General features: G+C 45.2%; 1 protein-coding gene across 1 annotated transcript in view; it reads right to left on the bottom strand.

Annotated features, from left to right (window-relative positions):
* LOC122434463 (melanoma-associated antigen 9-like) overlaps positions 1-27,228 on the bottom strand; it is a 263,142-nt gene extending 235,914 nt beyond the window's left edge. The window contains exon 1 of the mRNA XM_043457853.1: positions 26,806-27,228. The gene's annotated coding sequence lies outside the window, so the exon portion shown is untranslated. The remainder of the gene's footprint in view (positions 1-26,805) is intronic.
* Between the last annotated feature and the right edge of the window lie 628 nt (positions 27,229-27,856).

Below are 27,856 nucleotides of genomic sequence, written 5' to 3'. Positions count from 1 at the left end.
ATGGCTGATTCATGTCAATGTATGACAAAAACCACTACAATATTGTAAAGTAATTAGCCTCCAACTAATAAAAATAAATGGAAAAAAAAAAAGGAAAAGCCCAAGTTCAGATGGCTTTAATTTTGAATTCTACCAAACAGTAAAATAATGAACACTGATCCTCACACACTGTGCCAAGATATTAAAGAGAGGGGGAACAATTCCCAACTCATTTTACACAGCCAGTATCATATGCCAAACTGAATAAAGTCATCACAAGGAAAGACAACGATAGACCATGACAAATGTACAAAATGCTCAACAATACGCTTATCAACTGGATCCAGCACCACATAACAGGGATGATACACCATAGCCAAGTTGGGTTTATCCCAGATATGCAGTTGTTTTAACATGTGAAAATCAATTTATGCCATGTATTACATTAATAGAAGAAAGGACAAAAACCACAGGATTACCTAAATATATACAGGAAAAGCATTTGGTGAAATCCAACAGCCTTTTTTTAAATAAAAACTATTCAATGAGTTAAGAATAGAAGCATAATTTCTCAACCAGATTAGGGTATATATAAAGAAAAGCTTATAGCAAGCATCATACTGAATGCGAAGATGCATTCAATGATACACTGAAAATGAATGAAGAGTAAATTTTCTGGTATGTAAAATATATGTCAATATGATTGGTAGATCAGTTGTTCATCTTGGTCTCGTTGGTGCTATTTCTGATTGGTAGAGAGAAAGAGCAACTACTAGGAACTTATTGCTTGCCTCTCTGGAGTGTAACTGAACTTGGTAGTTTCCATCACCATGGCACTTTCTCTTCCTTTCACCCTTTCCCACCCACCGCCTGTTACCCATAGGTACCATCTTGGCTGGGCACTGTGTGACCCTGGGAAAAGAGAGCAGAGAAAAGCAGAGGGAGTCATATGTGGGGGAACAGGGCTGGGAGACACGTCAGTATGAGAGAAAGGATGCTTTTAGTATTTCCACAGTAGTTGTCAACCATTTAAAATTGGGAGAGGCCACATCAAAATCTGGATTTACAGCTCAATTTAAAAAAAAAAAGGTTCGGGGGGAGCACTAACAATACTTGGCCCCTGTGCCGGGCCGGTGTTTCTCCTGCAGCTGGGCAGCTTCATTCATTTTTTATCAGCCACCGAGAGCCCACCAGCATCTGCATTTGTGTGTTCCTTTTGTCTTGCCCTGTGCCACAACCTTCTGTTCTGGCCACAGAATGACCCTATGATGTCTCACATAGGACTGCACTTCACACCTGTGGGTTAGCGATGCATGCAGTGACCTTCCCCTCTCTCCTATTGTTAGCTCTTCTACGAAGCCTTCTCCTGTTCCACCATTCATATCTGACTTCACTTTTCAGTCTCTCTTCTGAACCTTGCTCAGATCTGAGTAGACAAACCCGACACCTGCCTCTGCCCTAGGTATCTGCATGCTGTTCTAGGGCCTCCACTAGACTCTCATCCTCGTTTCTGTCTTACTGATTGCCATCTTGACTGCTGTACCCCCTAGATACCCTGTACACAGTAGGTGCCTGATATTTTACAGACTGGATGGTCCCGCTGGCCTGGCCTGATGCTGAGGAAGGAAAGTTGCTATCACCATAGGAAAAGATTCAGTACAGAAAATCATGGTACACTAACTCAGAGCAGTGACAAGTGAAGGAATTTAGCAGCAAAGACTATGGGGAAACACTCCTAGCTTGAACTGACCTAAGTCTGTTAAGAGATATTCCAATTCAGAGATGTGAAATTCACAACGTGGCTCCGCAGTAAACAATCTCCCTGCAATGCAGGAGATGAGGGTTTGATCCCTGGGTCACGAAGAGCCTCTGGAGGAGGAAATGACAACCCATACTAGTATTCTTGCCTGGGAAATCCCATGGACAGAACAGCCTGGCAGGCTGCGGTCCATGGAGTCACAAAGAGTAGGACACAACTGAGCGACTGAGCATGCAAGATCTCACTCAAACTGCAAGTGTCCTCCTTCCTTGCAACAGCAATGCTCTCCTGACAGTGGCTGGTAAGTGGCATGTTGGCAGCTGGGGGAGTGAAAGGTGATCTGGCCTGTGCAGCCAGTGCTTGCAAGTCTGACAATCACATTTTCTGACAACTCCATGGGCAAAGCGCTACTTCTCTCTCCCACTAGAACAGGCTAGACTGCAGGGGTGGCATGCAGAGCACAGAAATCACTATTTACTGCCTGTCTCCACATGAGAAACCACCTGGACAGTAGGAGAAAGCCAAGAACAGAGGTTTGGAGGTGGGGTGGGGGCTGGGAAGAGAAGCCCTAACTTCTGTTTTCTTTTAAACAATTAAGACCAGTTTTTTTCTTCGTGGTCCTTGCTCTTCAGTCATGAAAATATTTCTTCTCCAGAATGAATGAAATCACGCTCCTAAGGAACTGAGAACAACTCTTGCTAGGTGAGTAACTAACTGGAACTTCCAGAAAGTCTCCACTGAAGAAATCAGGCTCGATTACTTCTGACTATGCGTGCGTGCTAAGTCGTTCATGGACTGTAGCCCACCAGGCTCCTCTGTCCATGGAATTTCTCAGGCAGGAATGCTGGAGTGGGTTGCCATTTCCTCCCCCAAGGAATTTTCCCAACCCAGGCATCCAACCCTCCTGTCCTGCAGCTCCTGCATTGCAGGAGAATTATTCACCACTGGGTGGTGGTAGGGGTTAAAGAACCGCTTGCCGACGCAGGACTGGACTGAAGCGACTTAGCAGGCACGCGGGAGCCACTGGGGAAGCCATTCCTGACTATGGATGACGCAATGACCCCGCATTCACAGATATACAAGGCAGAGGACCACAGCACCAGGTGCAGTGAACACGTGGTGACTTGCCCCCTCCCCCTCCTGAAAGTGAAAATGTGAGTCTCTCAGCAGTGTCAGATTCTTTGCGACCTCTTGGAAGCCACCAGTCTCCTCTGTCCATGAAATTCTGGGGTTGCCATTCCCTTCTCCAGGGCATCTTCCACGACCCAAGGATCAAACCAGGGTCTGTCGCACTGCAGGCAGATTCTTTACCATCTGAGCCACCAGGGAAGCCCCTCCCCTTCCTGGGGATCTCGTTAATATGCAGATCTTCCCTGTGTAGATGGGTGGAGCCTGAGATCCCCTGTCTCTTCTCTGCACCCAGGTGATGGGGGTTGCTGCTGGTCCAGAACCATTGGTGGGCAGCAGAGGACAGCAGAAGTTGGGGTGAGGGTGGGGAGGGTGGGTTGCAATGGAGACAAAGCAGCCAGAGTGGGGCTTGGCTCACCCCAGGCACAGGTGAATGCACCCTATTGGTCCTTGAGAAGGCTTGGGATTTGTTCAAGCAGCCCTGGCCCCTCACGGCTACTTTTGGCTCCTCCCTTCTTACAGATCAGAGATTCCCTGGTGTCTCTGAATCGTGGTAAAGCACCTACCTGCAGTGCAGGAGACAAGGGTTCGATTCCAGGGTCAGGAAAATCCCCTGGAGAAGGGAATGGTAACCCATTCCAGTGTTGCCTCAAGATTTCCACGGACAGAGGAGACTGGCAGAGAGTCGGACACGACTGAGCAACTTTCACTTTTCCTTAAAGATCCACCAAAGGATGGTGACGGCCCTGGAATCAGTCACTGTGTGCAGGAAAAATGTCAGTGTTTAATGTTGGGCATGGGATGGGATGGGCTGGGACTAGCGTATGACCTTCCCTGCAGTGCCAGAGACGAGTGGGGTGGTCTTTTAGGGACGCCCTGGGGAACATAGGGGAGACCCTCACACGTCTCCCCAGTCTCTCTCCTCAAGGAGACCCCGGGTCCACTCTGGAGGTGCCCCGCAGTGCCTGACAGTTCTCCCTCAGCCTTAAGATTCTTTTATTCTCACCGGCCAAGGGCAGAGCCTCCTGGCTGCACCACACAGAAGGAGTCGCGGGGACTGGGGGTCCAGGGGACCTGGTGTCTCCACCAGACGGGGCAAGTCCTTGGCCCCATGTGCAGAGTTGCCCCAGGGATGCTGGCCCACAGAAGTATCCTCCCTTCAGGACGTCTCTTCATGGGTGCAGGTGGCAGCCCGCACTGCTCTCATCACTGTCCCTCCTTCAGGATCCCGCGGCGCCCCCTCTGTGGGACCATGCAGGCCCTGGTTGCCCTAGTGACCAAGGCCATCTTCATGGCTCTGTTCCTCTTTGCTATCCTGCTCATCTTCTGCGTGATCCTGTGGTACATTTGCTGGGATCTGTACAATGACTCCATCTGAAGCAGGGAAAGCACTGCCTCAGCCCTCTGAGGCCCCAGCCCCACGACCCCGAGTTCGTCCCAGAATCCGTGTCTCTTCCCAAGACCCTGTGCTCTTCCTATGGATTCTGTGTTGCTCCCTGGGACCCCAAACCCTCTCCCAGTCCCGCATCCCTCCCAGTACTCTGGGTGCTCCCATCTTGACCCTGCACTTCTTCCAGAGACCACCTGCCCTTCCCTTGGACTCTGAATTCCTTCCCTGGACCGGGCACCCCTCCCTAGATTCCGGGCCTGTGACCCAATCCCAAGCCCCACCTCTCACCCCATGTGTTCCTCCCCAGGACCCTAGAGCCCTCTTACCCTGTTGCCCTTCCCACCCCCCACCCCCAACCAGGGTCCTCTTGGAAATCCCCAGGTCTTCCTGTTCTTCCCAAGACCCTGTGGCTCCATCCTGATCTGTGATCCTGAGCCCTCTCCCTGGACCCCCCTCTTCCTTGGAGCATTCTCCCCTCCCCCAGGCCCTGAGGCCCTCTCCCCATCTCTGAAATCTGCTTATTGCCCCTACTCCCCACCACAGCCCTGCATCCTCTTCTGACCCCACACTCTGCAGCTTTCTCCAGACACTGGAGAAACCTAGTGTCTTTCTTCAGAAACCCATAGCCCATTGGCCAGCACTCCTCGTCCCTCCCCAGGCCCAGAGCCCCCTCTCTCATGACCTTCCCAGGATGCCTGGGCCTTCTCCCAAGCGTGCCCTTCCCGGGGTCCTTCACCCTTCTCCGGATTCTGCCCCCACTGACCCCTGTCCCCACCCCCAGTACCTGCTCCCCTTTCCAGCTCCTGCCAGGTGTATGGGCTCACTTCACTGCCCCCTCCCACTCTGCTGTTGGGTTTTGTGTCTGAGCAGCAGGTGACTGAAGGCCAGTGGGGGGACTTCTGGTGCCCAGGGGCCTCCTGTCCGCACCCCGTAGGCTTTCCACACTGCCCTTGCTTGTTCCTGGCATGGATGTGCTTTCCTCTCTCCCACAAGTAGAACTCCGGGGCTGCTTGATCCTATACACCAGCAAGCAAATCGTGATTTGACATGTCACTCCTGTGTCCTGAGTTGCCTCAAATGAGGTTCAGTCCCACAAACAGCTTCCTGGCACTGCAGCTGAGCATGACCCTGCAGATTAAAGGGTGCACCAGGGATGAATTCTTTGGTGGACATGGAGTAATACAGGCTGGTCCATGCTACTTGGATCAACCACTTCTAGTTTTGCTCTTCCAATGGGGTGGGTCCATCTGTGAGCAGGTGGTTAGCTGGAACTTGACCATGTGGACACTGGGGCATCATCCACTGAGGCTGCTCTGGGAGAAGCAGGTGGGAATGTGGGCAGGGAGTGCAAGGCTATTGACTTTGGTGGTCTTGGCATCACTCGGACATGAAAGTGGACCCAAAGACACGGTTAAGCAGGCTTGAAGTGAGTTCACCCCAGATTCTCCCTGCAGAGGCCAAGGGTGTCCAGCAGGAAGGAGTACTGCATCTCCAATGGACCATCTGGACAGACATGTGTAGGACAGTGCAGTTACATGGTGTTAGAGCTGGATTCCCAATCCAGACCATCTGATTACCAGCTGTACCACTGTGCACATTACATCTCCAAGCGTCTATTATTTTATCTGTAAATGGGAATTAATGACGGTGTCAGGCTTATTGAGGGGATTATGTGAAATACTGTATTTAAGCTGATAAACAGTCTTACATGCAGAAAATCTGCAGTTATCAGTGGTAGTTACTTGTGGACAGCCAAGCATCCTCTAATGATAACCTATTGTTTTACTTATTTTGGAGGCATAAGTTACATGGAGTAAAATTCACTATTTTCTGTGTACACTGCTAAGTTTTGACAAACACATTAAGCTGTGTAACTTCCACTACAAGCAAGATATGAGTACCTTCTATTGATAATCTAATAATAAAAATAGTTTCCTTTCCATGTCTTTAAGTCCAAGAAAAACAGCATCTAAAGCTTGTTTTGAAGAAACAAGGAAAATATTCATTTATATTTATGTTCAATATAAATGTTCATTACTTGTTTAATATTTTAGTGGTTTGAGATGTGCATGGTACTGGTTTACTACCCCACCAATGTGCATCATTACTTTTTTCACCAAAATTCATGATACTTTAAGTTACAAAGAGATTTTTTTTAATATTACCTAAGCAATAAATATAATTTCTTGCAAAAACAAACAAACAAAAAAAATCATACAGCCCAGAAGTGAAAGGAGCAATCATTCCATACAGCCCGCCCCCATCCTCCTCCCCAGAGGAAGTAACCCTGTTAACCATGCAGTTATTATGTTTCCTGCCTTTCTTTGCTCCCCGCCTTCTCTGTCTCTCACTCAAACACACACAGTGGTATTTGTTTATATTCTTAAAATTAAATGGGATCTACTTTAGATTTCAGAGGGCCAGGAAGGAATTCACAAGCAGAAAAAAGTCTCCCAAGAAAGTGCCAGGGCCCTGCTCCCCTGTCTTCTCCTCCTGCCCTCAGACACTGCTGGGGAAGGGACGCCGGTGAACCAGGTCTGTGAGCAGATTGCTTTGAACTTCTTTTGTGACATCCTCTGAAGAAAGGTGCTACAGGAACTGCAAAGTCTATTTTTAAGAGTCAGGAGGGAAGCACTGGGCATTTGCATAGAGGGCAGAGGAGGTGCAAGGTCCACATTTCTGGGTGACCTACTTTTTTTTTTTTTTAATTAGTTGGAGGCTAATTACTTTACAATATTGTAGTGGTTTTTGTCATACATTGACATGAATCAGCCATGGATTTACATGTATTCCCCATCCCAATCCCCGCTCCCACCTCCCTCTCCTACTTCTTGACTGCCCACTTCCCCTGGGAGTGGCAGCCAGCTCCGTGCCTGTTGTTCTATACCTTAGGCAGCGGGGTGGAGCCCCAGAGTCACTGTCCAACGCTGCCGATGTGGGCTGCTTTTGAACTGGAGACTTCCTCCCCTTACCTACAGAAAGCCCAGAGCCTATCTCAGTGTTCCTGTCAGTGCTACAGGTAGTTCCTCCCTCATCAGCAGTGTGGAGGACAGATTTGAGGTCCTGGGAGTAGAGAGCAGTTAGAAGACCAGAAAGAATGAGGGCCTGAATTCAGCCCGTGGCCATGGGAGAAAGCGGGGTCGAGACATCTCTGCCTTAGAACTGGTGGACCTTGGTGGCTGGATGAGTGTGGAGGCTCAGGTTCTGGCGTGGGTGGGAAAAGGACTGGAGACATGAAGCCGACCCAGTTCTGGCTGGGTAAGAGGCCAGTGACGTCATTCACATGTCAGTGGCTCTGGGGAACAGAGGTTCCCTAGGTCTGTGCTCCTGGCTCCTGATAACATTGCCTCATGGATTTTCCTTCCTCTCATCCTACTGCCCAATGTGTCTAACCAAGGGCCTGGCTCAGAGAAAGAGCTCAGAGAGCAGTAGCCTAGTTATATCTCTCGAGGCTTTACTTGTAGCTTTGGTTTCTGCAGAGGACACTGGCTTTGTTCTCACTCGGCGAAGTTATTTGTGCCCATAGATGGTGTCTACGCAAACCCTGTGCCATATTGACCAGAAAATGTGTGAAAGTCAGCTTGTACACACAAACAGGTCCCTGCCTGACTGTGCAAACCAGGGGCTCCCCAGCTCCTAACTCAGCTTAAACAACAGCCTCTGAACCAATTACAACCATGTGTTCAACCGTGTGTTCAGACCAAGATAGAAGTCTCTATTTAAAGAAGGTAGTTTTGAAAATGTAAAACTAATTAGAAATCAATGTTTGTAAACTCTGCATCCCTCAGTGCAGACCAGTGAGACAGTGGTTATCCAAGCCCATGCAAAAGTTCTTCTCCTGGGAAGTTAAGGAAGAAAGGTAAATATAACCGCTGTAAGAGCTTAAATCACCTAAAAAAGAGGGGACCTTTAACATGTAAAAGTGGGTTTGAGTTACCCAGATTTCTAAAAGGGGCTTGTAGCATCCCTGGTTATATGAAACAGCCCTCAGGTGGGGCCAGGTAAATGGTAAAAGGATGAAGAAATAAAGAGGGCTGTGCAGGGAAACAAGGCGAGCAGACAATAGGGAGAGCTGATTCACAGAAGATGAGCTGGGAAAACAGCCCACCAGAACAGCCTAGGGAACAAAGCTGGGGGAGGAGGAGAGAAAACCAGGCACTGTGGAGCCAAAGGAAATCAAACCAATAATGAAGATGGATAACTCATCCTAAGGGAAGTGAGTAAGGAGATGAGTCCTCAAAATACCAGGAGAAGGCTCCCAGAGACTTCCTGGGGCCAAACCAGAGATGGAGATACTAGCAAGAGAAAGGCTCTTTCCCCAGGGAGGGGGATAGGGAGGACCCCTACTCAAGGAGGTAGAAACAAAGCAGATCAGCAAGAACCATCCTCACCCCAGGATCCAAGACTGGAAAAGAAGCCTATGATGGGGGGCCCCCATCCTCCATGCCGGACTCCTCCTTGTTCCCTGGACAGGACATGGCCTCTCTGAGGATCATCTGCACTAGGAATCCCCTTATTCTCTCAGGCCAATTTCCACTAAGAGTTGACGCTCACACATCACCACGTCAAGGCAGCCTTCATCTAGGAAGACACTGTGGCCTTCCTGGCAGATTCGGGAACCTCTCCCCTGTGGCTTGTCTTCTCAGTGTGTCCAGCCACCACGCCCTCAGGATAAATAACCAGAAAGGAGGGAGAATTCAGCAGAAACAAAGAGCTAATCTGCCTGAAATCTGTGCCATGGTAACATGAGGTGATTCACCATGGTTTGCCTCAGTTGTATAAGGTCACACCCCAATTCCCTCACAAAGTCATGTCTTCTGACACAGAGGGATATGAAAACACAAGACACAGAAAGGGAGGAAAAAATTCCATAGTTCTTTCTCCACCTAAAGAGCTTTTCTGCTTCCTAAAGAATTGTAATAACAGAAAATCTGAGATCTAGGACCTGTTTTATCTTTAAAACATTTAAGACAAAGTATTAAGACAATCTTTACTACCCACCCCCACCCCACCCAAAAAAATCTCTAAAAGCTGTTGAACAGTTTCAACCTGGGCAAAACATTTCAATATAAAAGAACCAATAAACACACAGAGTCAGTACAACTCTGTGCTATGGTCCTGCTTCAGGGCAAGGGTACTGTAGACGGTGATGTAGCTGAGTACCAAAACCATAAACAGCATTTTTCATCTTACTGACATGCCCATCACTGGAACTCATCACTGGGCAAGGAAACTGAAGCCGTGATTATTCTGTTCAACTAGTTGTTACTTTGTGAATGTAGTTCTGGCAGGCACTTCAGAATATACTGTGACAAGATTGAGCAAGATCAAAGTGCCGCAAAAAGACCTTATAACTCCTGTGTAGAGGCTAAGAACACTAAGGGGTGTCTGGGGAAATGGCAGGGCAGGAGAGAAGAAAACAAACTTTCAGGCAACTGTCAGAGAGGAATGTAAATTCTTCATAAAAAAAGCTCCTCTGACTCTGAACCCTTGTCGTGCAAGTTTATGCTTAGGGATGACACTTGGGTCACATTCTAGCAGTTGTAGCTTCTCACCCAGGGACCTCTCAGGACCTTCTGTGATTAATCCAGAATCAATTTAAAGGCCAGACCCCTTTCCTGCACTCCTCACCTCTTATGGTCTTCTTCAGTCACAAACTCATGTCCAACTCTTTGCAACCCCACGGACTGCAGCATGCCAGGGTTCCCTGTCCTTCACTATCTCCCGAGTTCACATAAATTTATGTTCTTTGAGTCAGTGATGCCATCCAATGATCTCATCCTCTGACATCCCCTTCTCCTCTTGCCCTCAGTATTTTCCAGCATCAGGGGCTTTTCCAAAGAGTCAGCTCTTCACATCAGGTGGCCAAAGTATTGGAGCTTCAGCTTCAGCATCAGTCTTTCTAATGAATATTTGGGGTTGATTTCTTTTACGATTGACTGGTTTGATCTTCCTGCAGTCCAAGGGACTTAACAGAGTCTTCTCCAGCACCACAATTTGAAAGCATCAATTCTTCAGTGCTCAGCCTTCTTTATGGTCCAACTCTCATGTCTGCACATGACTACTGGAAAAATCAAAGCTTTGACTAGATGGACCTTTGTTGGCAAATTAATGTCTCTGCTTTCTAATACACTGTCTAGGTTTGTCACTGATTTCCTCCCAAGGAGCAAGTGTCTTTTCATTTCATGGCTGCAGTCACCACATGCAGTGATTTTGGAGCCCCTTGACATAAAAAAAAAAAATTCACCACCCACTCATTGGTGGGTGGGCAATCAAAAATTGCCCACTCCACTCATGATGTTCTTTTCATCCAAGGCTACACCTTCTACCATCACTCTTCCCATCTTTTGGGAGCTCTTCTTGCACTCCGGTATCAATCAAGGGTCCTCTCAAAAGACAGCCTATCAAAGCTGTGTGGGCGAGGTTCCAAGACCCAGCATCAGAGACTGCAGAACACAGGAGTTAGGAATGACAAGCCTTTAACAGCTACAGGCAGGAGGGACCAGGGAAGACACAGCTCTACTGGAGACTGGAGAGAGCTGAAGCTGGTAATAGATGGTCACAGACACTGCTGGCGCTACACGGAAAGGAGAAGCAGCAGAAGGGACAGACACCCGCCCCTGACTTCACTCCTCCCCGGGCCTTCCACTGACTGAACCCAAACCAAAGCCACATGGTGGGAGCCCTAGTGATGAACATCCAGAGGGCAGGCTCCAAGGGGTAGACTGGAACAAAATGGAGAGGACAGGGGATGGACAGAAAATCAGTAGGTGAGCTGCCATGGACCCTTTGTGTTTCAAATGCTCACGACTTTTTCAATTGCCAGTTACTTTGTGGAAAACAATCACGGGGACTTTCCAGTATTATTAATTCTAATAAAGATCTTATTGTCATGGTCTTCCATCTTGGTTTGTCCTTCTATCATGGAGGGGGCAAACAGAACACCAGGTAGACTCCTGACCTCAATAATTTTCTGACATTGAAGGGAATCAACTTTTAAGGCCCTTTAGACCAGTGTGAGTAAGTGTGGTTCATGTCCGAGTAGCATCAGCATCACCTGGAACTGCACAGAAATGTAGATTCTTGGGGCCCATCCATGACCTATGGAATCAAAGTCTCTAAGACTGGGGCCTAGGAACTGTGTTTTAAAAAGCTCTTAGGGGTTCTCATGTATGTATATGCTACAGTTTGAGGAGCCCTCCTTTAGACCCCATCTTTGACGTTTTAGGGAGGACAGACCATGGATATCCTATCAGAGACCGTTCCAGTATAAGGAGCCCTTGACCCTGAGCTTCCTCGCTATGACATTTAGCAAGATACCAATGTCTGAACCTCGGTTTTCTTCCTTAGTTGCTGTCACTATAGCCAATAAAATCTATTTCAGCTTTTCAAAGGGCTTGATCTTGAAATTCCTCAGATTTGTCATTTCAAGAGACAATGATGATAGCAGTAATGACAACAGCAGCAGCTCATACTAAGCATTCTCCATACAGCCAGTTTCGTCTGAAAAGTGCGGTGCATTTTAACCTACTTCCTCTCCTACCCTGTGAGGTGGGCACTATCTTTGCTTCACAGATGGTGAGGTTGTGGCCTAAGGAAAAACTCAGTAACTGGTTGTGTCTGGAAAGTAATACCTACTTCTGAGCTACGAGAACAGTATAAGAAAGCATTCTGCAAATATAAGGCCTTATATAAATGACAGCAGTGTGAACAGCCAGCTACTGATGAACTGACCATGTGGGGTTTCATTAAGCTCTAACTTCATGGGATATTCAAGGTAGATTAGCCTATGACTAGCAGGCTTCTTTTTTTTTAAGTCATGTGCCAAGAAGAGTAGAAATATCAGTGTTTCAACGGGTGCTATTTGAAGATTTTTCATAAATTTGAAACAGTAGAGGAAAACAAATATTGCTGCTAATCTGAATCTGAAAAAAATAGCTTTCCTTGATGACAAGAAATAGCAACAAAGCTCTTATCTGAAAGAAGATAAAACCACCTGGTAAGCTCTCCCCAGATGCAAAGGGCTGCTGACACAAGTTTTCTTCTGACACTTCTCCCAGAATTTTGTTTATGGCCAAACAAATGATTTAATCTTCTAGAAACAGATTCATAGGTAACATCATTTTTACTCTTTTGATATGATGGATTCTCGATTTAATCAGAATCTCCCTCCTCCTTCAAATGTTCTTTCTATTAAAGCATTATCTTCCCCTCTCTAACTCCAGAGATGAGGTTAATATTGAGACCCATCTTTCCCTCTGTCTAAAATATGCCCCCAAAGTGTTCTGGGGGTTGAGCTGGCGTCTCAATGGAGAAAGACCTTGGCTGGACAGACAAGGGCCAAGAAATTAAAACTGGTCCCCTCTCCCACCATCAACTGCATGATAAAATACTATTATTCCATTTTAGAAACAGAGACTCAGAAAGGTTGTCTGACTTATTCACATAGCCGGTAAATGACAAAGCATAGAAAAAAAAATTCTTTTCTACTATAACAAAGCCAAACTCTATTTCAAAGGATTGAAACAGGCATCATACTTCCCCTGCTCTCTGAAAGCAACATCACACAATTTCTTTATTTTTCCTACAAAAGATTTCATACCTAAATTCACAACACAATATGATGGAGTGTACCATTTGTAGTGTTTGTTCTTTACAGTCAACATTTAGAGTGTTAGACCAAGCAGAAGTGATAAGCTGTTCACTTCCCTCAATAGTAGCAGGAGAGAGTAAAACAAATTTACAGTCGGCACCAAAGGCAAAAGTGTTAGGCAATCACAAGTATTTGCGTGTACACCTCATAACACCTGCAGGTAAATGATTTGACAAGGTCAAATGTGACTGAACAGCAAAACCATCAGCAAAATGGGGCTGGAGTGAGTTGCTAGACCAGTTAGAAAAAAATACGGGAAGACAACCAGCTAGATTGCAGAAGCCCTGGTTTTCTGGACTCTAACTTTAGAAAGGTTTGTTTTGCCTTTATCAGAAATCCTGAATTATATGTTTTCTACAGATAACACAAATGGTACAAAAAGCAAAGAAAAGCACTTTACAAGAGAGAAGCCAAAGTCTCATGAAAAAAGCCAATAAAACATAAAAAAGATTAATTGAATCCCAGAAGGTAAAATCTGCCAACTTCCCACACAATGTACAGTGACTCAAAGGCAAAGGCTACATCTATTGGTGTTTGTGTATATTCATGGCTATTAGTTTCAAAAAAATAAGAAATTCATATGGAAGTTTACCTTTTAAATTTTATGTAAAAAAAAAAAACTGGAGGGAACCAATAATAAACTTTCTATGTATATAGAAAGTTCACCTTCAACATTATTTTAAAGATAATCATGCTTTTTGTAGGAAAAAATTTATATGTATTCTCCTCTGTCATTTAAATCATTACCTAAGCAATTATCAGTGCTCCGATAAATTGTTAATATACTCTTCATTCAATTTTTCACACTTCACAAATAGATATGGATTTTGTTTGTATTTGGATTCCTTGGTGGCTCAGATGGTAAAGAATCTGACTGTAATATGGGAGACCTGGGTTCGAGGGAATGGCTACCCATTCCCATATTCTCGCCTGAAAAAATCCACAGACAGAGGAGACTAGAAGGCAACAGTCTGTGATGTCACGAAGAGTCAGACACAACTGAGTAACTCACACCTTGTTTGTAGGCATCATTTTACTTTATTTTTTTAACAGGATAAAATCAAACAACAGTTTAGTAACATGGGGGGCTTCCTTGGTAGCTCAGATGGTAAAGCATCTGCCAACAATGCAGGAGACCCGGGTTCAATCCCTGGGTAGGGAATATCCCCTGGAGAAGGAAATGGCAACCCACTCCAGTATTCTTGTCTGGAAAATCCCACAGACTGAGGAGCCTGGTAGGCTACAGTCCATGGGGTCGCAAAGAGTCGGACATGACTGAGCGACTTCACTTTCTTTCTTTTTTCTTTATACATGGGAGAGATCCAGAAGTGAGTGACCTGCATGCACCATCTTAAAGCTGTGATTTGCTTTGATATTTCGACAGATAAACTATGCAGCTACATTTAAAAAGTAAACGTGCCTTATTGTAGCTGTTTAAGATATCAAGATTTCAAGGTGGTGTGCATGCTAAGTCTCTTCAGTCATGTCCAACTCTGTGCGACCCTATGGACTGTAGTCCTCCAGGCTCCTCTGTCCATGGGATTCTCCAGGTGAGAATACTGGAGTGGGTTGCCATGCCCTCCTCCAGAGATCTTCCTGACACAAGGATCGAACCTGTGTCTCTTATGTCTCCTGCATTAACAGGCTAGTTCTTTACTACTAGCACCACCTGGGAAGCAAATTTTAAGATATACTATTGATTTAATTAAAGCTTTGAAATTAATAAAGTTATATACCATTAAAGGATCATATTCATTTTTAACATACACCCCTCTTTCGAAAGTAATAAAATGAAACAGAGAAAGAGACTGTAATCAAGGAAATACATTCTTTTATTTAGAGAAAGGATACAGCAGATTAGGTAAAACTTGTAATACAGAGCCAGATTTCATGGGTTCAAACCGTGGCTCCTCCACTTATTAGGTGATCTCAGGCAATCTAACCAGCCTCTGTGCACCTCATTCTTCACTTCAGACAAGAAGACAAAGAGAGTATCAGTCATATAAGGCTGTTATGAGGATTCAGTGATTAATGTTCTTAGAGTACCTCAAACAACACCAAGAAAATACCTCAAACAACCCCGAGATGATGAATATTTCATGAGAATTTGTTAAATAACAGTTATCACCACCACAGCCACCACCTCCCAGGACTCACTGAAGCTTTCACTGCATTGAGGTGAACAATGTAACAAGCCAATAAAATGCTTTAATTTGGGGAAATATTTACTGACTGAGTGCCTGACACTATGCCAGATTTTTAGAGGAAGGAAAGATGAAAAGTAAAATAATTATAGAACCATGGTGCTGCTTCTAGACGAAGGGCCTTTTAACTAGGGGTGTGTGGTGACCTAGGCTTCAGAATATCCACAAGCCCTCTGAAATGAGGTGCAAAATTATGCCTGCACATGCATTTTTCTAGGGTGCCATCCCAGATTCCAGAAAAAGCCTAGGATGAGGGGAAAAAAAAGTTGAGAGCTATTTGTTTCAGGTAATCACACCCATTAAAAGATAAATATGCCAAAGCTTAATTTTAGTAAAAGACACTTGAGTATTCTCAATGACTTGATTCAATTGTAAATGGATTCTTTTACTTCGATAGGTATGCACAGTTTCCCCTTCCTAATTTGAAGTTTCTTAAATGTCAAACAAGTCTCCATCAGAAATGTAAATCCTGGGTTATCAGAAACTCATTCTACCTCTTCTTCTAGTTTTCCAGTAAAGGTAGCTACTTGATTTGTATAAATCTCCAAGTTCATTTGCAATATGCAGCCAGTCAGCTTCCAAATCTCCAGAGCAATGGCTTCTGGAATGAGTCATCCTAAACTTTCCTGTTTCTTGAACAATGGCTTGCATTGTGGGGTGTTGACAGACAGCTGCTGCTCAAGCTATCACCAAACCTTGGGAGTGGATAAAGACTGATCCTGGAAGCCATTTACTTAAGACATTGGAAAGAAAATAAACTGTGTTTTGCACTAAACTTGAAATGTTTAGGGTACCCCTTGTTTTATATAAATACCACAAACTAAGGGATTGTACCACTGGAGTTCCTTAGGGCACCCATTGTTTCAGTGCTCCACATGTTATAATTACATCCATGTCTTAGACAACAGGATACAGTGGCTCAGTGGTAAAGAATCCGCCTGCCAATGTAGGAGACACAGGCTTGATCCATGGGTTGGAACAATTCCCTGGAGGAGGATATGGCAACCGACTCCAGTATCCTTGCCTGGAAAATCCCATGGACAGAGGAGCCTGGCAATACTAGAGTTCATGGGGTCACAAAAAGTTGGACATGACCCGGTGACTGAGTGCGCAAACACACACACACACACACACACACTTAGACAATACAGTTTTGTGCAAAGGCCACAGATATTGGAATCAGATAGTCCTGGGCCCTACTCTGCCTGTACTATTTCCTAGCTGGGTGATCATGGAAGGCTATTAAACCTCTCTAGATGGTAATTTTCCACAGTCGAAAATACCTTCTCCTTTTAGAGGACTACTGAAGTTTCAATCTGATAAAGACATGTCAGAATCCACAATGTTGTCTCTGAACTTTCCCTTTTCCATGCATGCATGCATGCTAAGTCACTTCAGTAGTGACTGACTCTGTGTGACCCCACGGACAGCGGCCCACCAAGCTCCTCTGCCCATGGGATTCTCCAGGCAAGAATACTGGAGTGGGTTGCCATTTCCTTCTCTTATTTAATCGCTAAGTCATGTCTAACTCTTTGGAACCCCATGGACCATAGCCACCAGGCCCCTCTGTCCATGGGATTTCTCAGGCAAGAATACCAGAGTGGGTTGCCATTTCCTTCTCCGTTCCCTTTTCCATACCCACTTATAAATGATTTATCATACCAATAATTAACCATGGGGAAGGGAAAAGCCAATGATTTTAACTACTTTGCCTTCCCATAAAATCTTATAACCTCTCACAAATTACTCCTTAATAACATATTGTTACTAGAATGATCAGTATTCCTAACCAGGGTTGTTATGCAACATTGAAACAAGGGAAGCTAAAGTGAAGTGAAAGTTGCTCAGTCATGTCCGACTCTTTGCAACCCCAAGGACTATAAAGTCCATGGAATTCTCCAGGCCAGAATACTGGAGTGCATAGCCTTTCCCTTCTCCAAGGGATCTTCCAAACCCAGGGATTGAACCCAGGTCTCCTGCATTACAGGCAGATTCTTTGCCAGCCGAGCCACAAGGGAAGCTAAAAGGAAACTAAAAGCAAGGTGAAAAGACAGCCCTCAGATTGGGAGAAAATAATAGCAAACGAAGCAACAAAGGATTAATCTCAAAAATATACAAGCAACTCCTGCAGCTCAATTCCAGAAAAATAAATGACCCAATCAAAAAATGGGCCAAAGAACTAAACAGACAGTTCTCCAAAGAAGACATATAGATGGCTAACAAACACATGAAAAGATGCTCAACATCACTCATTATCAGAGAAATGCAAATCAAAACCACAACGAGGTACCATTACATGCCAGTCAGGATTGCTGCTATCCAAAAGTCTACAAGCAATAAATGCTGGAGAGGGTGTGGAGAAAAGGGAACCCTCTTACACTGTTGGTGGGAATGCAAACTAGTACAGCCACTATGTAGAACAGTGTGGAGATTTCTTAAAAAACTGGAAATAGAACTGCCATATGACCCAGCAATCCCACTCCTGGGCATACACACTGAGGAAACCAGATCTGAAAGAGACACGTGCACCCCAATGTTCATCGCAGCACTGTTTATAATAGCCAGGACATGGAAGCAACCTAGATGCCCATCAGCAGATGAATGGATAAGGAAGCTGTGGTACATATACACCATGGAATATTACTCAGCCATTAAAAAGAATTCATTTGAATCAGTTCTAATGAGATGGATGAAACTGGAGCCCATTATACAGAGTGAAGTAAGCCAGAAAGACAAAGACCAATACAGTATACTAATGCATATATACGGAATTTAGAAAGATGGTAATGATAACCCTATATGCAAAACAGAAAAAGAGACACAGATGTACAGAACAGACTTTTGGACTCTGTGGGAGAAGGCGAGGGTGGGATGTTTCGAGAGAACAGCATCGAAACATGTATATTATCTAGGGTAAAACAGATCACCAGCCCAGGCTGGATGCATGAGACAAGTGCTCGGGCCTGGGGCACTGGAAAGACCCAGAGGAATCGGGTGGAGAGGGAGGTGGGAGGGGGGATCGGGATGGGGAATACATGTAAATCCATGGCTGATTCATGTCAATGTATGACAAAAACCACTACAATATTGTAAAGTAATTAGCCTCCAACTAATAAAAATAAATGAAAAAGAAAGGAAAAAACAAACAAACATTGAAACAAACAAAAAAATAAATAAATCACAAACACTCAGAATCATCCCCAGTGACTTTTCTCCCACCTTTCTATTTTTAGCTGCACAAATTACCAATTACTGCCAAGTCCATTTAGGACAGTGCAAGTGTGAAATTCAGATTGTTTTGTTACAGTACCAGTATTTAGACACTACCTAAAATATTCACCCTATGTTAGGACACCATGATTTTTAAAAACTTGGAAACTGACACTGCATACAAGAGCAAAAATTTTTTATGCTTAGATTTCCATAAATATGTCGATGAAAGTCCATTTGCTTAGAATAAGCGTCCAGCTGGGGAAGGAAACATTTAAGCTCCAAGGTACTTCCCAAACATTGCCTCTATTCTCAGAAAAACCTGACCCACAGTGTTATCTCACAACAGGGGAAGAAAATGAGGCTTCAGGGGCTCAGAGAATAATATGCGAGGATAGAGAGTAGTGGCCCTGCAACTCAAACTTCGAGAGCTGGCCAAGTCAGTGTTTCTTAAATAAGACCAACAGGGGCTGTCTTATCTGATCTGACTCACCTTTCCTGGAAGATGCATGCCTCCCTTAATGACCTTTACCTTCTGACAGGCTACCATAAGCAGATAAGAAAAGAATAAGGAGGATAAATTCACAGACTTTTTGGATTGATGAAGATGGGCCTGGGTGTTTTTTGCTTAGGACATACTGAAGGCAATCTTTACTCTTAGTGACTGTTAGTTACCATGCACACCTATAACCACAGTACTTCCCCTCCACCTCTCCATCTAGACCCCAATTTCTCCACCTCAATCCCAGAAGGAGGATCACAAGCCCCCGTGTGCCCCAATGAAAGAAAAGTTAATGTGTGGCATTATCAACAGCATGTACTGACCACTCTCAAGAGGGGTAAGGTCATACCAGCAGGTACTACAAAGGCTATGGGCATTCACTGGAAAAGACCCTGATGCTGGGAAAGACTGAAGTCAGGAAAAGGGGACAAGAGAGGACAAAATGGTTGGATGGCATCACTAACTCAATGGACATGAGTTTGTGGAGATAGTAAAGGACAAGGAAGCCTGGCATGCTGCAGTCCATGGGGTCACAAAGAGTTGGACACGACTGAGTGGCTGAACAACAACAACAATGGACATTTAGGGGAAAAAACAGACCCTCGGTCCTCAGTGCATTTGACAGTCAATTCAGAGCATGGACTATGGAACCAGACTGGCGGGATTCAAACCTCCCTCCTCCCATCCACCCAGTGATCTTGGGCAAGTTACCTCTAGGTTCAGTTTCCTCATCTGTGTGTGTGTACACGTTTGTGGGTGCACACATGGCCACACACACACACGTGTGCTCAGTTGTGTCTGACTCTTTTTGACCCCATGGACTGTTGCCCGCCAGGCTCCACTGTCCATGGGATTTTCCAGGCAAGAATACAGGAATGGGTTGATATGTCCTCCTCCAGGGGATTCTTCCCAACCCGGGGATTGAACCCATGTCTCCTGCATTGCATGTGGATTCATCACACTACACCACCACCTGGGAAGCCCCTTCCTCATCTGTAGAATGCAAACAATAGCATCTAACACAGAGGCTTGTACTGAGGGTTAAACAGTATACCAGAATCTGCAAGGATATAATTGCTATGAAGTGTTATCACTGATTTTAATTTAAATACAAGGAACAAATTACATGCTTTGCCTATGAGATATGTGAATAAAATGACTATAAGTTGGCCATACTGGTATAACTTGGAGCAGAATGTTCCTCAGTCAACAAAGTCTTATTTCCAGCAGAGGAGGGTGTTAAGCCATGCCTTAAGCATTCCAGCTTCGACACAGGAAACGGGCAGCTTTGTTCTTCTATGAGACGAAGTCACCAGGATGGGATTCCATCCCTGGATTGGTACAATCCCCTGGAGAAGGAAATGGCAAAAACCCACTCTGGTATTCCTGCCTGGGAAATCCCATGGACAGACAGGCTTGGCGGGCTACAGTCCATGGGGTTGCAAAGAGTCAGGGCATGACTGATCACACACGCATGCATCAGGGTACAGGCTGTAAATGAAAAAGAAAGAACTTCCAGTTTCTCAAGTCTGAAGAACCACTGAGACTCTGACTGAGTGAAAGGTGGCTGAAGGGAAGAGGTCAAGGCAGAGAAGACTGATCCAAAGGCTGAGGATCACAGGAAGACTTGGGTGAACAGTCAAACTGACACAAACAATCATTCTGACTGTGGTAAATGAAACAGATTTCAAGGAGATGAAGAAAGTAGTGGAACACTGCAGAAAAAATCCCGGCAGCCAAAGCCCAAAATAAGGCATCTCCAGGACTCCAACAGTATATATAGAAGAGGGAATGTAGCTACGAGTTATTTCATTAGAGAGAGAAAATGACAGTCTTAGAAATAGCCTGATGAGAAGAATTTTAAATGAAACAAAAACTTAAGATGAAAGGCTTGAAAAGAAGGTTAAAAAAATTCAACCACTAAGAGAGGCAAAAGTTTGGGGACATGACTGATTTTCAGAAAAATCAGTACTCCTTGTGAAAATGGCTAATTTGGAGTCTGGACCAGGAAATAGAATATGATACGCTTGAACAATTTGTGCTGGAAAACAAGAAAGGTATCAGAGACTACCAGGGCCTTGTAAGAAGTACACAGGAGATAAATATAAACTGAGCATCCAAAAGAATACTGCCTTCAATGGATTGAAACAAATACATTAAGATCTACAAGATCTTACTGATGCTTGAAAAAGAAAAAACTCACTGGTTGTTAAGGCATTAAATCATAACTCAGAAAATTGATAAAAGGGGAAAAAATCAAGCCTTTCCCCTCTCCTTCCTATACAATCTTTTTTTCAGAAGACCCAAGTAGTTCATGAGGGTAGTTTTTTTTTTTTATTTTTGAGAGTAAATTCTCTATGGACAGAATTCCAACTGATACATGGAAGAGGAATGATAGATCTAGATCATCATTTTGTGACCTCTAATGAAATGGATCTAGGTTACAACTATCAAGGATGCTACAATCATTAGGTGAAAGGTAGAAAGGTAAGTTGACCCCACCTGAATCCACTAATCACTCTTGGTATCTCAAAGAGGGACACATTAAGGGACTGCGTCTCTAGGGATGTGATGCAACAGATTATAACAGTAACACCTACCAAGAATGCTCGCTCTTAAGTCTGAATCTAATCAAGCTGCTACATCTCACTGCCATATTACAGGAAACATGGAAAATAAATGAACAAATCCAACATCACAATAAGAAGTGGCCCCAGAAGTGGACTTTCTACCTGACAAATGACCTGCTATCTCCATCACATCAAAGGCATGAAAAAAGAAAACAGGGGAAGGGGGTTGTTATAAAATAGATTTAAAAACCTAACAACCAAACACAATGTGTGGACCTTAATTCCTGGTTGCAATAAATCATAAGTGAAAAGACATCTCTGAGAAAAATTAAATAAGGGAACCATGTTAAGAAATTATTATTAAAAATTTTAGCAAGAAAGGCACACAACTTTTTTTAAAGGAACAAAGTCCTTATCAGAGATGTAAACTGAAACACTAATGAGTGAGATGACATAATATTTAGGATTTTGTTTTAAAATACACTAGTCCCCCACAAAAGAAAAGGGGGGAGAAAAGAAATAAGTCAAACAAACTTGATAAAATGTTAATAGCTACCAAAGGTAGGAAGTAAGTATATTATTCTCTCATAACATCCACAACACAAAGTTTAAAAAAAAAAAAAACAATTAAATGAATTTGGTGTAAATTCAATCTGTGCCTTATCTTACCAGTGATTTTTTTAGGAGGTAATTAAGGTCCTCCCCTAAAGAAAAATCTGGTCATTCCACTTAGCCTAAAGAGGTGCAAAGAGTCTTCATCAGCTTGCATTCTGAATTCAAAATGACAGTAAGTGACTGAACCAAGGAACCAGGCGTTCTATAGTAAAAACCCAATGTCAGCTTACTTTTTCCCAGTAAGAGACAGCCTACAAGGTACCTGGGATGGGCAGCGCAACCCACAAAGAGCTTATCTGATGACAGTTAATGTCAGATGGTTAAGATATGTGAGAGCCCAAGGCAGCATGGGCAAGCGCCACACAGATTTCCTAAATCAGATCTTGGTCAATACAGAAGTTGCAAAGTTTCCTACCAACTTGTGTATTGCACAAAGCTACTTTCTTGCCAGTGGTAATGAATCTGTGCTAACTTGTCCCTATAATCACTCAGCCGTAATGTGGAAGTACAGCTCATGACATAAAAAACTGAAGGTCCACAGAAAGAGCTAAGCCATGATTTACCTGCATTGGTATCACTGCCCTAACTAAGGGGCTAACCACATGACCCCAGGTGTTTACAAGTCACCCACTAGTTTGATACATACTACTTATGTTTTTCTCTTTCCTTCAAACACTTCTATTACGGACTGAATATTTGTGTTCCCCCAAAAATAATATGTTGAAGTCATAAGCCCCAAGATGATGGTATTTGGAGGGCCTGTGGGAGGTAGTAAGGGTGAGACTAGGTCATGAGGGTGGTGTCTCCATGATGGAATTAGTGGCCTTATAAGTAAAGGGAGAGAGATCAAAGAATCAGAACAAAAAAATTCTAAAATTTATATGAAAACACAAAAGACTCCAAACAGTCAAAGCAGTTTTAAGAGAGAGAACAAAGCTCCATGTATCACACACCCTTATTACAAACAATTTATATCGCAAAGCTGCAGTCATCAAAACAGTATGGCACTGGTACTAAACCAGACACACAGATACCAGTACCTATATCAAAACAGTATGATACTGGCACAAAAATAGAATAGAGAACTCAGAAATAAACCCATGCTTATATGGTGCATTAATCTATGACAAGGGGGAATATACAAACGGGGAAAGATAGCCTCTTCAGTAAATGGTGTTGGGAAAACTCTAGAAAGCTACAGGCAAAAGAATCAAACTGGACCACTTTCTCACACCATATACAAAAACAAACTCAAAATGGATTAGTGAAAGTGAAGTTGCTCAGTCGTGTCCAACTCTTTGCGACCCTGTGGACTGTAGCCTACCAGGCTCCTCCATCCATGGGATTCTCCTGGCGAGAATATTGGAGTGGGTCTTACAAACCTAAGATCTGAAACCATAAAACTCTAGAAGAAAACATAGGCAGTACACTCTGCTATCAGTCTTAGCAATACTTTTTTGGATCTGTCTCCTCAGGCAAGGGAAACAAAAGAAAAAACAAATAAACAAAAGGGACTACATCAACCTAAAAGGGTCTTTCACAGTGAAAGAATCCATCAACAAAACAAAAGGCAGTTTACTGAATGGGAGTATATAAATGATTTGTATATGATATAACCAACAAGGAGTCAATCTAAAATATGCAAAGAACTCATACAACTCAACATGGAAAACAAAAATAACCCCATTAAAAAAAAAAGGGCAGAGGCCCTGAAGGGACATTTTTCCAAAGAAGACATGCAGATGTCCACCAGGCATATGAAGAGATGCTCAACATCACTAATCATCAGGGAAATGTAATTCAAAAGCACAATGAGATATCACCTCACACTTAGCAGAATGACTATCATCAAAAAGACAACAAACAACAAGTGCTGGTGAGGATACAGAGAAAAGGGAATCCTCCCATACCACTGGTTAAGGTTATAACTGGCACAGCCACTATGGAAAACAGTATAGAGATCCCTCAAAAAATTAAAAATAGAACTACCATATGATCCAGGAACTTCACAGGTGGATATTTATCCAATGTAAATAAAAGCCCTAACTGGAAAAGATATATACACCCCTATGTTCACTGCCATGCTATTTACAATAGCTAAGATATGGAAGTAAGTGAAATGTCCACTGATGGGTGAATGGATCAAAAAGATAGGGTATATACATATAATGAAAGATTACTCAGCCATTCAAAAAATGAATTCTTACCATTGGTGACAACATGGATGGATCTAGAGGGTATTATGCTAAGTGAAATAAGTTAGAGAACGACATACTGAATGATCTCACTCACATGTGAAATCTAAAAAACAAGACAAAATGAAAGTAGACAAAGATACAGAGAATAAAGTGACGGGGGTGGCACAAAACAGGTGAACAAGGTTAAGAGGTATAAGCCTCTAGTTATAAAATAAATAAGCCATGACGATGTCATATACAGCATAAGGAAGATGATCAATAATTCTGTAATAACTTCCTATGGGAACAGATGGTAACTAAGAGTCATCATTTTCCAATGTATGCAAATACCAACCAGTATGCGGTACACCTGAAACTAACATCATGTTTATGTCAACTATATTTCAGTTTTAAAAAAGAAAAAAGAGAGAGACGGAGATTTCTTTTCCTCCACAGGCACCAAGCAATGGTCATGTCAGGACATAGAGGGAAGGTGGCTGTCTAGCGGCCAGGAAGAGAGTTCTCACCAGAAACTAAATATGCTGGCACCTTGATCTTGCACTTCTCAACCTCCAAAACTGTGAGAAAACACGTTTCCATTATGTTAGCCACCAGGTCTATGGTATTTTGTTATGGTAGCCTGAACAAACTAATACATATTTCACCTATTTTTCTTTTTCTTTCAAACCCTTTCCAACTTCTTTGATGGGAAGGTTCCACAAACACAAAGGTGGTTCCAGAGCCAAAGGAGGGAAAACAGTTGAAAATCATGGGTTTCCAATGTTGGAAATTTGACAATCTTCCCCCAATTAAAAAAAAAAAAAAAACTGGCCATGCACTTATGTAATGTGTTTAGAATGTCTCAAGGAGAGCTAAGGCAGTATTAGAACCAAAGAAAGTGAAAGTGAAAGTGAAAAGTGAAGTCGCTCAGTCATGTCCAACTCTTTGGGACCTGGTGGACTGTAGCCCACCAGGCTCCTCCATCCATGGGATTTTCCAGGCAAGAGCACTGGAGTGGGCTGCCATTTCCTTCTCCAGGGGATCTTCCCAACCCAGGGATCGAACCCAGGTCTCCCGCATTGTAGGCAGACGCTTTACCGTCTGAGCCACCATGGAAGTCAGAACCAAAGAAGGGCTAATAAAGTACACCTTATTTGAAGTAACCACATTCAGAATAATTAGAGTAAATGTGTATTTTGGCAAAGTACAGCACAACATCAACCCAGGCAGGGGGAAACACAAGCCTCTCTGCAGATGAACATTCCAGATCTATTTACACAGAAACCCTGGGCAATCCTCCACAGACTGCCTGGCTGCCCTCATGGTGTCAGTATTCTGTGCAGTGAAAAAGTAACTGTCAAGCATAACAGGAATACAATTTGACCTACTTTCCCCATAGACTCCTGGAAAGTCTCTACCTCTGATTTTTGTGTTTATTTAGCTATCACATTTTTGGGACACATTTCCTTGCTTTCTTTGCAAGCAACTCTGTACTCCACACGTTAATGTCATTTGCAGGTTAATTCCTAAACTCCCCTGGTCATTTGACCTAAAGATGTCCTCTTACTGCTCAGCTAACCCTCAAAACATCCTTCTGAGATAGGTCATGTACAGTTATCTCTATGTGGGAAGAATTCTCAGGGAAGGAGGAACACAGCCTAGAAAGGCCCAAGACTCAGTTCAGACCCTTTCCTGCCCAAAGAAAGCCATACCAAACCCAGTGTTTCTCCATAACTCTCAAGTTTCACAAACCTATCTTTCAAGAGCAGCAAGATCTTTTAAGGCAGACAACTAAGATTTCTTTTTTAAATTACAGACCAAGATATCTACCTTGTGGTACCTTCTCGGTAAAGTCTCCTTAATGATGCCAGATTTTTAAAAGCTAAGTAAAACCCCTCAAAGATGCCCAAGGCCCTGGTGAGCAGGGACACGAGACAAGTCAGCAGGGGCTACTGAGTGACTTATGAGAGATCCCAGGCCGTCCTGCTTTTCTTCACCACAAAACATGCCTGACCTGCTCGGGACATTAGATGTACTTAGAACGCAACGAGGGACACTCCTCCACCAGAAATCCTGGGAAACACACCAGCAGGAAGTGAATATTTAACATTCTGGGGGCGCTGGTGTGTTCCCTAGGATCCTGGTGGAGGAGTGGCCTTCCTTGGGTTCTAAGCCAGTGTCGATGCCCAAAGTTGCAACTAGGCGTCCGACAGCAGTACACACCTCTCCAGCCTCCTGCAAACTGAGGTCCCGCGCGTGGGGCCTTGGGCTCGCTGTCGGACAGGGCCCACCAATAGGCATCGAAAACCTGCAGCTCCCCCTCTGGGGACAGGCAAACGGCCCTTCTTTGGGCGTTGTTCACGGTCCTGCAGCGAGAATCCAGGCGCGCTTGGACTAAGTCAGGTGCATGTAGGGGAGAGGGAAACCACCGCTCCGCGGGGGGCACCCCACGACCACGCCTTCCCGGGCCCCTCTTCTGCCTAGGCCGGCACAAAGGCTCCACCGCCGGCACCTCCCCAACTTCCAGATGCCCTCCTCGGTCGCCCCGGAGGGTGGGCGCGGGCTCCACGCGCGAGCCTCCCACGCCCACACCGGCGGCGCAGGACCCAGCTGCTCACCTGGCCCCCAGCCGCGCCGCGCTTCCTCCGCAGGATGAGCCCGCTCCGCAGCAGAGCTGGCAGGTCCCGCGGCCGCGGCCGCGGAGGCACCAGCAGCTGCTCGAGCCCGTGCTCGCGCGGGCTGGGGCTCCGGCGCAGGGCGCCGTCCGCCGCCATCACGGCCGCCACCTGGGCCAGGGCCGGGCTCTCCCACGGCGGCTGCATTTTGACGGAGTCCACGGCCGTCATGCCCTGACGGCGGCTGTGGCGCCGGCGGCTGTTCCCCGCGCTCGCCTCTGCGCGCCGTCCGCGCCTTCGCCAGGCAGCAAGAGGGTGCTACGGTGGCTCGGGTGCCCGGCGAGCTGCCAGCCTCCGTCCATTGGCGCTCAGCGCCCGCCAGGCTCAGGCCCGCGCACCTACCCCGCCCAGCCCAGGTGCGCCCGGCCTCGCCCCGCCCGCCCCTTTACGCTCGGCTCCGCCCCACCCCGCGACGCACGGCCCCGCCCCCCCAGTACGACCCCGCCCCACCCCTCCTCCTCCTGCGGACCCTGCCCTGCCCCGCAACCCACACTTCCCCCTCTCCGCCCACGTGCCTGGGTCCACCCCGGCTCGCCCCACCCCGCCATAGGCCCGCCCCGGCCCCGCCCCGCCCCGCCCTCCCCGCTGCTCACCTCAACCTGTGGACTTGGCCCCCACAGCCACTTCCGGAGCCTTAAGCACCTTCTCTTCCACAGATGCGGGATTTCCGGAATCCATCAACAAACCCACTCGACGGAATGGCCCATCCCCCTACTCCCTTTAGGCTGAAAGGCCCCGCTTCACCCCCTTTTCCTGTATGCCAGCCTCGACCTGAACTTTGACCAAGTGGGGAACACCACCACACTGCCCTGGCACACAAGGTGTTTGTTTTTTTTTTTTCCCTTCACAACCTAGCCCCAAATCGTTATCACTCTTCCCAGAAACGATTTTCGCCAAAGAACTTCAAACTAGGTTCTGTATTCTGCTACAAGCCAAACATCAGTGAACTAGAACTGCCACCACGCTGTCCTCTCTTTGGCACATTCATCATTAA

This window comes from Cervus canadensis, chromosome X (assembly GCF_019320065.1).
Source record: "Cervus canadensis isolate Bull #8, Minnesota chromosome X, ASM1932006v1, whole genome shotgun sequence".
Taxonomy (NCBI): Eukaryota; Metazoa; Chordata; class Mammalia; order Artiodactyla; family Cervidae; genus Cervus; species Cervus canadensis.
This window is presented reverse-complemented; position numbering and strand designations above follow the sequence as displayed.